General features: G+C 43.7%; 2 protein-coding genes across 4 annotated transcripts in view; one reads left to right on the plus strand and one right to left on the minus strand.

Moving 5' to 3' along the window:
• The window catches only part of SCRN1 (secernin 1), a 37,444-nt gene extending 35,812 nt beyond the window's left edge, over window positions 1-1,632 (minus strand). Inside the window, exon 1 of the mRNA XM_061464887.1 lies at window positions 1,491-1,632. The gene's annotated coding sequence lies outside the window, so the exon portion shown is untranslated. The remainder of the gene's footprint in view (window positions 1-1,490) is intronic.
• The window catches only part of WIPF3 (WAS/WASL interacting protein family member 3), a 303,238-nt gene that overhangs the window by 64,451 nt on the left and 226,548 nt on the right, over window positions 1-12,239 (plus strand). The gene's annotated exons all lie outside the window — the stretch shown is intronic.

Genomic DNA, 12,239 nt, shown 5'->3' on the forward strand with positions numbered 1-12,239 from the left:
ACTCTAAGCATTAGAAATTCTTTTCTGGGGAGGCCCAAGCCTACTTAAATCAATAAAGGATTTCCATTCATCACATTTACCTCAGTATAACACATGTGGGTCTAGACTGTCTATGTAAGCTCTGGGTTCTAAAGTACTTGGGAAAGGTTACAGCACTATGAATGGCTTAAGTCAATTTCAGTCCTGATTCGTCTCAAACCAGTGAAAGTGCTGTGTCCACAGAGGTCAATTTCCTAAATATTTATGATTCAGGAGTCCAGATTTCTTTCTGTTTGTCTGGAGGGTTTGGGGAGCATGTTACAAATAAACCAACATGCTTAGAGGTACTTCAAATCCCTAACTCTAACTCTAAGCAGCTTTTAGACCAATAGTTGAATCAGTAATAGTCCATAGCCAAATGAGTCAGATACTCCACTTCTCCCAAGTTCATGTATTTATTACCTTCTACACCACCGAGCAAATTTAACATATACATAATTTGCATCACAGAATCTAACAGGTGCATTGCAGCACAACCACTTCACTGGGATAATTAAAGTTTCACATCTTAAGGGTATGGATGGTTTTGCCCTGTTTTAAAGACATTTTTCACAGGGACAGATTTATACATATGTGCACTTCTAGAATCAGGCCCTAACAAAGCTGTCTTCTGGCTAAGATATCAGCTTAATATGATTTTTTTCCCCCTCTAATTATCGTTACTGGAGACAATTTTCGTATTTTAAGGCAGGTTAATCATAGCCTGTAGTATTATTATAGTAGCACGAATAGAGATCTTAGTTTTGTAGACTCCTGCAGGAAGGTATGTCTGCTCATTAGCAGCATGAAACCATCACATACCTACTTAAGCGTAACAGTACGCTTAGAAACGCACATGAAGGCATCTAGATTTCAAGGTGACTGTATGAAAAGGCACCTTCAAAATAAAGAAGTGGGGGAACAGCCCACGCCGGGTCTTTAAAGAGAAGAAGGGAAAGCAGAAGCTAGTAGAGGGCAGGCAGGGAAGACGGAGACCGTAGAGCCCGGTTCCAAACTGGGAGGCAGGGGACAGCGGGGCACATCGCTTGCCAGTTCCCACCCCAACACCAAGCCTTCCCCGGCCCCGGACCGCCACCCGCACCCCCGGGCCCCGGCCCCCGCGGGGCAGCCATGCTACACAGTGCCCGCAGCCCCCGCCCAGGGCGGTGCAGCGCCTCCCGCAGCCGCCGCGGGAGCAGGTGCGCAGAAGGACATCGCTGCCGGGGAACGGCGCCCGCACCGACACCGGTAAACCGGCTCTGCGCCATCCCTCCCCGCCATCCCCGGCGGCATCCATCCTCCCTGCCTGCAGCTGCCCGGCGCAAACAGGGCGAGCCCCGCAGGCAAGTCGTTGCCCGCAGACCCCTCATCCCCCTGGCCGCTCAGTAAGGCACCGACCCCGCCGCTCAGAGGAGGAAGGGGTCGGGTTGATGCCGCCCTGCCCCGCAGCGTTCCCAGCACGGGTACCCTACCTCAGCGCGCCTCACGCTCCGCTCCGCTCCCCTCAGCCTGGCGGCGGCCCCTACCGGTAGGAGCAGGCGCGGCGCGCGGCACCCTCCCCTCCCTGCGCGCGCAGCCGCCAGCGAGCCGCTACGCGCGGGGAGTCCCGGCCGGTGCCGCGGCGCCGGGGGGTGTGGCCGGGGGGCGGCTGTGCTGCGTGCGGGCCCCCCCGTGTGGGTCAGCGCCGGGGCTGCGCCGCGGGGAACGTTCCTGCCCTTGCCCGGGGCCCTCCTCAGGTCACCCCCTTTGAGAGACGGCGCCTGATGCCCTCAGGGCAAGAGGTGCCCCGCCGGGTGGGTGACTGTACCCTCAAACACCGCGCCGAAGGAAAGGCCGCCAAAGCGCAGTAGAGGCATCCGTGTCCCGCGTGCATGGGTAGGGAGTGGTGCATGCGTCCTCCTTCAGCCCAGGGACCGAGGGAGGCACAATTGTTCCCTTCACATTTGGTGTTGGAAGAGTAGAAGCTCGTTTATTCAGTTTTCGTCATATAATGGGGTGGGAAACTTGTGTCCCTCTGCCTCACGCACAGGGTAAGTGCAGGGAGTAAATAAAGCAGGCAATTTAAAATGTGGCTGCTACCTCATTAAGCAGTCAAGCCACCAGATAAGGAGTCCACCAAACCTGGCAAAGCTATGAGGGTGACCTCATGGCCGGGGACATTTCTGCTGGCCACTTGAGAAGCATCACAGTGGGGTCCTGCCCCTGCAGCAGCTGAACCCCTGGGGACCTCTCAGCTCTTGTGGTGCAGCAGCACCAGCACTGCCAGGCTCGGAGCAAGGCGGCACTGCCATCCCTGTGTGGCATCACACTGAGCACAGCATCCCTCGGCTGTCGTGCATGGAGTGGGTGGCCTGTTCCATTTGCCACATGGAGCTGTCCGGTCTGTTCAGCTCACAACCTGTGCCTCGTACAGAGGTGAGAGTAGCTTCACTGCTAGGGGTAACCATGTGTGTCCCCAGCTACTCGGTTAAACTGCACTGGTTTAGGAAAACAAACATGGTTCACTGGTGTGAGGCATCACCTTTGTGTTTCTGTCTTCAAGGAAAGGAACCAAGGAACCTTGCTGCGCGCTGCACCAATGCCTGCCTCAGAAACACTTAGTGTGGAGGAGACTGACAGATATGTTTGATGGGAAGACAGGAGGGTTAAAATGAAGCTGGTGACAAGGTCAGAAAGCCAAAGCTGTGTGGATGACAGCAGACAGAACAAAGAGCATTCAAAGCCAGAGCATTTCAGTGCCAGAGCAGGAAGGAGCAAGTGTGTTAGATTGGTGCAGCAGCATGGAACTTGGGGAAGGCACAGAAAATACAGAAATCTATAAAAGAGCATTGTACCTAAGTCCAAGAGATTTTACACTCGGCTATTGCCTCATTTCACAAGTTTTAATGCTTTTTGCCAGCAGAACTAACTACCTGGAAGAACCCTGTCAGCATGTCCTCCATAGTGCTGCACAACTGGGCTGGGTGGTCAGAGTTGGGTTCCTCAGGATATTTGCTTTTCTTCCTATTTCTCTTCAGGATCCTAACTCATTAACAAGGGGCAAGCCAAACTAATACGTCTGCAGAAGCAGCTGCCACAAAAAGCACAAGACTGAGAGTCAGTCCAAATTTCAGTTAGTACTACATGTGATGCACTCCTACAAGGTAGGAATCAAGACACTTAAATATCACACTGCTTATTAGATCAATAGACCTTGTTTAGTAATCTGGCAAAAGAAAACCAAAATGCAGGATCTGCATATGGGATCCTACATGAAAAGGAAACTTAGAAGGAAAAATCCTGGAATCATATGCAGCAAAAAGACTTTCCTCTCAACACCACAAGGAGCAGAAGGATCCAGGGGTCTGCATATGTTCAGAAACTATGGACAAGCTTTGGACACTTGCTGTCAAACTTAATCACAGACCAGAAGTTGTAACTTCATCGTAGAACCAAAAGAGAAAATAATTTGCTGTTCCCTGTCTAAATCTCAGTGAATGTGAAACATTGTGGCATCTGCACCTTTTGGGGGTATATCAGTAACCTGAACAGGGACTAATTTAGAAGTTATTACTTAAGACCAATGCTTTTCATTTTTACACGCCAGGCTGATCATCAGCAACATGGGGACCTTCACACTCTAAGATTTTCCATTGCATATTTTAAGCAAGACCTTTGTTTTCCTCTGCTATAAGTTTGCTGTCATCAGAGTTCAATGTGTGTTGCAATAGAAAAAAAGCTGGATATCTCCTCCTTACAATACCTAACTGAAAGGTGATTTGAATCACTGAAAGGCTGAGGAGTTTATACCAATTTAATCGTAACAATTTCAGTTGAACATAACAACCCAAATTCTTTGCTCTGGAGTTACATCAAGGATTAACTGTGTCACAGGCAGCTTGCTTCTTAGAATCGGAAAGATAGCCGATGAAAAGAGCAGGTGCAATTTAAAAGGAGGTTTAAATTATATCCTGTAACGCACAACTTTGCATTACCCGTATTATGATCACTTAGATGACTAAATCTATTCTCTAATTACACTGGAGATGATTATGTCTGAGTATAATCTACCTAAGAATTATTAGACAGTCTACAGAATGATTACATACTGGCGACACAGAAATCTTTGAGGCTTCCTTTCTGTGCAAGCTGTCATGAACTGTATAAAGCAGCAAGGATGAGTGGTTAGAACATGGTCCTGGGAATTAAGAGGGCCTGGGGTGTGTCATTCTGCAATAAGCTTGCTGCTTGGCTTTGGATAAATCTTGTAACCTCATAGCAATTAAATTACCTCATCCATGAAATGGGGAGAGCATTTACTCACAGCTGTATCTATGAAATCTTTGAATGGAGATTGCTGTGTAAACAGAAAATACAGAAGTATAACAATTAGGACAAAGCCACAATGCTTGTTTATTGATTATTTGCTCTTTGTCTTTAATAACATAGCAACAGAATTTATGGATATTAAAAAGTGATTTATTTCTTCTATAAAAAACAAGTTTCCAATTGGATGAAATATCAAAGAAGGAGTGCAGGAAGGACACATCTTTAGAAAAGGGAATTTCAAAGAACCTTTATTCCATGTTTTATCTGTGAAAGGAAGAGACCAGAAGGCAAATACAGCAACACACAGCTTAAGTTACAGTTTATTTTTGTTCTTTTTTAAACAGCTCTTTAGTTTGAGATCAAAGCCTATTCAGCAGAACTAGTACCCCAAAATCCTCAAGACACTGCAGCACTAATCTTTGATTTGTCATTTCCAAAATACTTTTTTCTGCAAGTTCAAGACAGCAGCCACGCAGGCATAGTGCTGATGGAATAGTTTTTCTCAGCAGCATTTGGAATGAAAGAAGTTGGCTTAATGCAGATGCTGAAAAAGACCATCTAAGAGTTGAAATTATATTTTAAAAATTTACTGTAATAGATTTTGGTAAAAGGGTAGTGTATCCAAGAAAGCCTTCGTGTCAATATTCCTTTTTACTGTTCCAAGCCACTGTCCTAGTCTTGTTCTCTCCAATGGAGCACTGATTTGGAGTACCTAAAAATCAGATGAACCAATTTTTAGGGGTTGCACAGAGTAAGTGAACCTACTTGCTGCTAAGTCAGAATTCTAATCTTATACCCATAAAGGCATCTCACTAAATTTAAATGGTTCCTCTCACAGTGAGTGATAAGAATAAAATAACTTCTTATACGTCTCAGGTAGAGTTAGCAACATTGAAAAACGCTGCAAGACCCTAGATAACAGTTTCACCATAGACCAGTAAATTCAACTGATGTCACAAAATAATGTTAAAGAACAAAAAGTATCAATAGTACTTGGGTGTTCTGGGTTTTATATATAGTCATATTCATATGCTCCAGTCTGGAGCAGAAACTTGATAGTACTTTTCCCATGCTGAAGGTGGCTTCAGCCATAATAAAGAAAGAGGGTGGCAGGTGCAATATTCTGATGTGAAGATGTCACCCGCTCGGCTCAGTGAATGTTCAAAATGGAAACTAAAAGAGAAATTGTGGCTGCAGCCCCTTTATCTAATTACACCACTGAAGATTAATCTATGGAAATGGCTGCAGCTGCACATAAGATGTCATAGTAGGCACAATGGCAGGCTGAGGTGTCAAGCTCTTATTCATGAGCCACAGAAGGTGACTAGTTTCTTCATTGCACGAGTAACATGACAGAACAGAACTATTTTGTGTCACAGGGACAGAAAATGGAGTGCTGCAAGGACTCAAGTAATGATTTACTAAAATAGTATCAGTTCCTTGATTTGTTTTCATAATTTTTGTATTTTTCTTTGTTTTAATTTACAGTAACCAGTGACAACATACTTATTTTCATAACCCTAAAAAGTACCACAAGGCACATTTTTTTAGTATTGGCTTATAAATTTTGTGAGCCTGGACCTTTTTTTAGTGTGCTAGAACAGAACCTGTAACAATAAGGCTAAAACACTTGACAATAGCTTAAGACTCATAAACAGCCGAGGTGGGTAGAAAAAGGAAACCTGTCATCCTGAGAAGATAAGCCAGCAGTGACAGCAAAGAAGCAGAAAATAGAGACAACAGCATTGCTTTCTTATGCAATGACCCTGTTAATCTTCATGTATGCTTCCCTTGTTACAATGCTGCCTGTACAGAAATGCTGTAGCAGACCAATGAACTGGAAAAGGTGTCTCACTTCCCTCTGCAAGAAATGTGTTGTAGTAACTATGTGCTGTATAGTTACCCTTTATTAAAATTATATTAAAACTCAAGCATAGTGTTTCACAGCTTAGCATTATTCATAAAATTGCAACAGCTTGATCAATACGTAAGACAAAAAACAGTTCTAGTGTTATGCAGGCGATACAGGAGTTCACTAAAGTGACTACATACCTGAAGCAGCTTTACATTTTGCATTAGTTTGTCAGGTCCAAATAATCCATGTGTAAATTGCTGTAAATTAAACCACAGCACTTAGGGAAAAGATCAGACAGTAATTCAAGGGACAGAAAATGCCGCTGCGTGATTTATCAGCCATCTGGTGCAGTTCAAACAGCACTCAATCAGGAAAGGTTAGAATCTTCTGATTAGTTACCACAGCAACAGGTCTGCTGAGTACATGTAAAAAGTTATGCATGTATCAGGATCAGCAACCTTTTTTCCCCCTCCCATACACAGTACACTGGGGGCTGTGAGCAGTGGCATACTTTAAGGAGGTCGCCTCGATGTTAAATAGTTTTCCTTATTCATGGAAGTGGTAGATATCTGCAGGTGGGAAGGGACATCTGATAACATACCTCAAACTTTTGAAACAAAGAAGTCCTTTTCACTCCTGCACTTCCAAAGGACAGGAAAATATATATTTTTTAAAAATGTCTACAACTGAGTATCTCAGTCATAAAAGATCTCACATCTACATAAATGTCCTTGTCCACAACATACAACTGGAAAACAGTAGTTCATAGATGGGGAAAATAACAAAGCTCAAACTGTATTGTACATTTCATGCTGTTTGCATGTTATTCCTTATGTACATATTTTAATAAAGAGACGTCTACAATAAATTACCCAGATGTCCTGGGTTCAGCAGTAGCAGTCATTTTTCTCCTTAGTAGCTGGTGCAGTGCTGTGTTTTGACTTTCAGCCTGGGAACAGAGCTGATAACACTGATGTTTTAGTCTGACCAAGGACTTTGTGAGGCTCATGCTCTGCCAGGGAGGAGGGGAAGCCAGGAGAAAGCAGAGACAGGACACCTGACCCAAACTGACCAAAGAGGTATTCCATACCACAGCATGTCATACCCAGGATGTAACTGAGAGTTACCCAGAAGGGCTAATGGACTGCGGGGTTAGAGGAAGTTATCGGTCGGTGCTTGGTTGGGCTGGGAGGGCGAGTTATCAGTCGGCAGGTGGTGAGGTGTTGTATTCTCTTCCCTTGTTATTTCCTTTATCATTATTATTATTGGTGGTAGCAGTAGTGATTTGTGTTATACCTTAGTTACTAAACTGTTCTTATCTCAACCCGTGGGAGTTGCATTATTTTCAATTCTCCTCTCCGTCCCTCTGGGAGTAGGGGGAGGGAAAGAAGAGGGGGAGTGAGTGAACGAGATGCCTGGCTGGGTTTAAACCACGACACGCCCCACCTTGGGTGCCAAAAAGAACTGTCATGGTTTAAACCCAGCCAGACAGCTGGCAGAGCATGAGGCTCAGAAAGTCCTTGGTCAGACTAAAACATCAGTGTTACCAGCTCTGTTCCCAGGCCGAAAGTCAAAACACTGCGCTCCACCAACTACTGAGAAAAATGACTGCAACTGCTGAACCCAGGACACCAGGAGTTTTTAAACTTCCTTATATTAGATGTGGATGCCAGAAAAGAAAAACTGGGTAGTACAGAGAGCTATTCCCCTGTCTATTTCACCTGTGATTTCCCCCCAGCACAAGAGCCCCAAGCCTACTCCTGGTTTTACCCTCAGGCAGTGGTGTGACAACACAAACCTGACACTGACACATCCCTGTGCTGCCCTCCGGCAGCTGCCTGCTCAAGAAGCAAGGTGTGAAAGCTCAAAGCCAGCGGAGGTCTGGCAGAGCATATTAATTGGTGCTTCAGAGCTCACCTCAGCAGCCCACCTTCACACAGCTCCACCACTGGATAGAGGGCTGGTTGTGGCTCTTTCCAAAGGGTGCTATGGCTCAGGTTAACAATAACAGGATGTGGTACCATATGAATATGAGCATTGACTGTTTCTGCTCCATACATGCTCCCATTGCAGTTTGTGCTCGTTTGTCAGCTGCAAGATGAGCACCACGTGTCTCAGAGCCTTGCTTCAGACTGAGTTCTGCAGAGGCACAGCACTGAGTTATTTCAGAGTGCAAGCCTACATCGAAATGCCCATGTGACTATGTTAAGCCCAGCCTTTAACCTGACTAATAACAGTGACATTAACAATGAGGACATGATGGCACATAAGGGCCACAATACTGTATGCAAATGTAAATTCTTACCTTCTGTTAAAAGGAAGGTACATCGCCAGTCTTACCTTTCTTAGTGGTCAGCAGTGCTGAGAGTAAAACCCAGCAGGTAGTAATTTTCTTTAAGCTTGGATTAGTCTGTTAGCTATAGCCCTATAGCTTCCATACCCAGAGATGGACACAGGGTCACCAAAAGCATTCTGCATTGGATTTATGGAATCTTCTCTAAAGACATATCCCAGCAGATTAGAGAGACCAGAGCTAAGCTGTGCTATTTACTCCCAGAGAGAAAGCAGGGCAAGCACGCAAAAGAAATAGGTATTATCTAGTTCACTATTCAGGGAAAGAGGGAGAAGAGGGAACATCAGTTGCTTTAAAGAAATCTCAATGGCAGTAACATGTAAGAGATCAGGACTGATTTAATGCTTTCAGTCTGACTCCCAGATGAGAATCAATTATCCTGCACCATTTAATCTCCTTAAGCAGGGCACGCATGACACAAACTAGAAATTAGAAGCATTGTATCTAATATGAAGAGCAGTTCTTAATGGTAGTTAGCATCAGTCTCAGATTTTTTTAGAGGGAAACATAACTGGGAATTGGGAAGCTCTGAAGAGCTGGCTACACCAGCTTTCCACAATCAGCTCTTCAGATTTTAAAAGTGGATTTGTTCATTGTTTACCTACTGGAGATGCAGAATGAAAAAGGGGAAAATAGAGAGGGGGAGAAGGAAAAAACAGGAGAGAGGGAAAGGTAGAAAAGGAAAAGAATGGAAAAGAAAAATACTATCCCTGTGAACAACTTCCAACCATCCATCAGGAATGTTGCTTTCAGAAATTTTGCACATTACTTACCTGACAAGTGCCAAACTATCCCTTATGCTCATGGCAAATTTCTCAGAGAAACCCATCTCCAACTTTTTTTACATCATTGAAAAGGATAAAAATACCACATGGCTCCTAAGTGGGTGCAACCCCTAGTTAAACCAGCCTGCTTTTGGAACAGAACCTCCTAGAATGAAGAAGTGTGATAATAGGAAGTAGTTCCAGCTGAACCCCCTCCAGGCTGGGAAGGCTCGTAATGAAGGCCCTTGTCTCCCTACATACAAATAGATGAGTTTCCTACCAAGCTTTTCAATTAACATTTCTTGTGTGAAACTGTTGAAACAATCAAGCACAAGCATGAAAACAGAAGCAGGATACCTAAAGAAATATCCTTTTGTCAAAGAATTGTTTTTCCTAGGTACCAGAAGAAAACTAGGGCACAGAATGTAAGCACTACGATTAACTTTCAGGAGAGGCTAAAATTATCCAGGATTATACAAATACATGCAGTTTGTTTTGGTGTTGGTTTGTTGTTTTCATTTTCCTGGTACTAAAACCAATTCAGTGTCAAAGACAAATGAAGGGGTTTGGGGTACTGGGTTTTGGCTTTTTTTGGCAAAAGCTCTATGACGAGGACAATGTATTTTTAAAAAGCAAACTCAACATACCTATCCTGAATATTCTTTAATGGATCTTGGAAGTATGAATTTAAGCTTTGTCCTAAGAGTGAAAATCCATATAGGATCTAGCTGAAGCAGTGATTTCTAATCAAAGTCAGATCAGGAACTAGACTCATTATTTGCAGTAGCTGTATCGGTGGCTGCCAGTGTTCTTTCTTCCAAGTAAGCAGATGCCAGAGAAACTAGGAAACAATATCTTTTGTATTTCTCACATTGCTCTGTAAGAAATACAAAAACTCTCTCACACACCACTAATTTTGCTCCTTTTCCTTGATTTTTTCTCCTTTTCCTGGAATGCCCCAAAGCAATGAGCTCTCCCCATCCTGCTGATACTCACCTACCATCTGAAACTGTGATGTCTGTATCAAGGGGTAAACCACCTTGTATCTAACAGCAGAAACAATAGGGGGTGTGGGGAGCATGTATGACAAAGACAATTGTAATTTAAAGGCTGACCTGTGCCACCTATTTTTACACTGAAGTACTTAGGAAATATGCTATGGATCATTTTTGTTCTAAATGTCATGAAGAAGAAACTATGGTAGCAGTTTGATATGTACTTAACACTGCAATTTTATGACTGTCACATAAAGCACTCACCAAAACAACTCCACACTGGGAATGTTACTGGCAGCACAAGGACAAAAGGTACTGAAAAGTAAAGACTTAAGACCCGATAAAGTGATTCCTTCATTTTCAGCACTGTTTGCCTTGTCAGTTGATCTTGAAGAAGAAAGCTTTAAAAAACATTTCAGACTATAAGCACCATTCCTGATACTTTGCCAAAAGCTTTCTTGTGTCATTGCATTGCATATCAAGAATTTTCAAATAAAAGGAACTCTGAAGACTGCTTCTGTACCTACAGAAGGCAGCAACTCCCACTGTAATTGTTAGGTTGTGGCTGTGAATGACAGGCTGCAGTTCTAAAAGCCATCAGTACATATTTTCCTATATAACCACAAAACAAGAAATGTATAAAGAATGCTCTAAGAACAGGGGGAAAGTGCACTGTATGGAATCCTCTCCACTTTTTCAAATGCTGCATTTTACTGACAATGCACACAATGAGGGTTTGTTTCTTCTTCAATACACCTTGCACTTCACACACAAGCCAGCCAAAATGATGCTGGGTACCACTGAAGTTCCAATACTCCTCATCCCCTCAGGGGACAGGCAGCTGCCTGTTCCTGCTCTCCTGCAGGTAGCTAGCTGACTCCTGCTGGCACTGCAGCACAATGCCTGTGGATTCACAAACAGATGCAACTGAGGTTGAGACAAGCAGTGCTATTTCTACCTAAAAAATCCCTTCATCTTCACAGAAGGACTGTAACAATAGCAAACAGTAAAAATGTTGAAGTGGCTTCCCAAATCTGCTGCTGATCCTGCACTTTTGAAATCTTTTCTCAGTTCAATTTCAGAATAACATAGCTACCAAGAAGAGCACTAAAACCAAACCCCATCCACTCATCCAGGATAAACCTACATGCAACACCAAATAAAACATCTTGGACCTGCAGCTTTAATGCCTGCTGGCATTAACAACTTACCTGCATGTTCACTAAAAGTTATTTTTATGAAATGCTTTAAAAATCTAAGCAGCAGATAATGCATATGTGCATTTCGCAGCATTCACCAGCTCCGAACTCCTACTTAATAAAAAGGAAACAACAGCTGCCCTTTACTGAAGGCACATACTGGCACCCCATTTTAGCTTGTTATATATTTGGTCAGTCATCTGGGCTGAGTTTAATTTCATGCTTTTATGCTTTCATTCCCTGGCCAGATGTTCACAAAAAACACTAAACACTGCAGTCACCTGAAACCCTGACAAACCCAACGCAAGTCTCAGTTCTGGTTTTCTCAGTAGTGCACACACAGTATTTCCCCTTTGGTTGGGTACCTGCCAATTCCCACATCCTAGACACAGCTGCCTGAAGGGTGAACTTCATACACTACCAGCTCTCCTTGCTCTAGGCTACGCTAATTGCCTAGGCTCCCCATGTAGTCAATAGAGTCGAACTATTTGGCAATGCTTCTGTCCCAACACATGAACAATATACGTGACATGTTGCCCCCAGATATCAAGTGCTCCGGTGACCAATCAACATACCCAGCACAGAACATGCAAGCAACTTTGGGAAAGCTGAAATCAGGCAAGCTTAACAAGGAGAAAAAAGTATCAATGTGCAAAATCACAACTGGTACAAAGAGCTAAATTATTCAATATTCCCTCACAATACAAGAATCAGGATTGGCAACAAGCCTAAAAAACAAAGGGAAGT

This window comes from Pezoporus flaviventris, unplaced genomic scaffold (assembly GCF_033815535.1).
Source record: "Pezoporus flaviventris isolate CSIRO_AGI_PZ_B2104156 unplaced genomic scaffold, CSIRO_AGI_Pfla_v1 ptg000037l, whole genome shotgun sequence".
Taxonomy (NCBI): domain Eukaryota; kingdom Metazoa; phylum Chordata; class Aves; order Psittaciformes; family Psittacidae; genus Pezoporus; species Pezoporus flaviventris.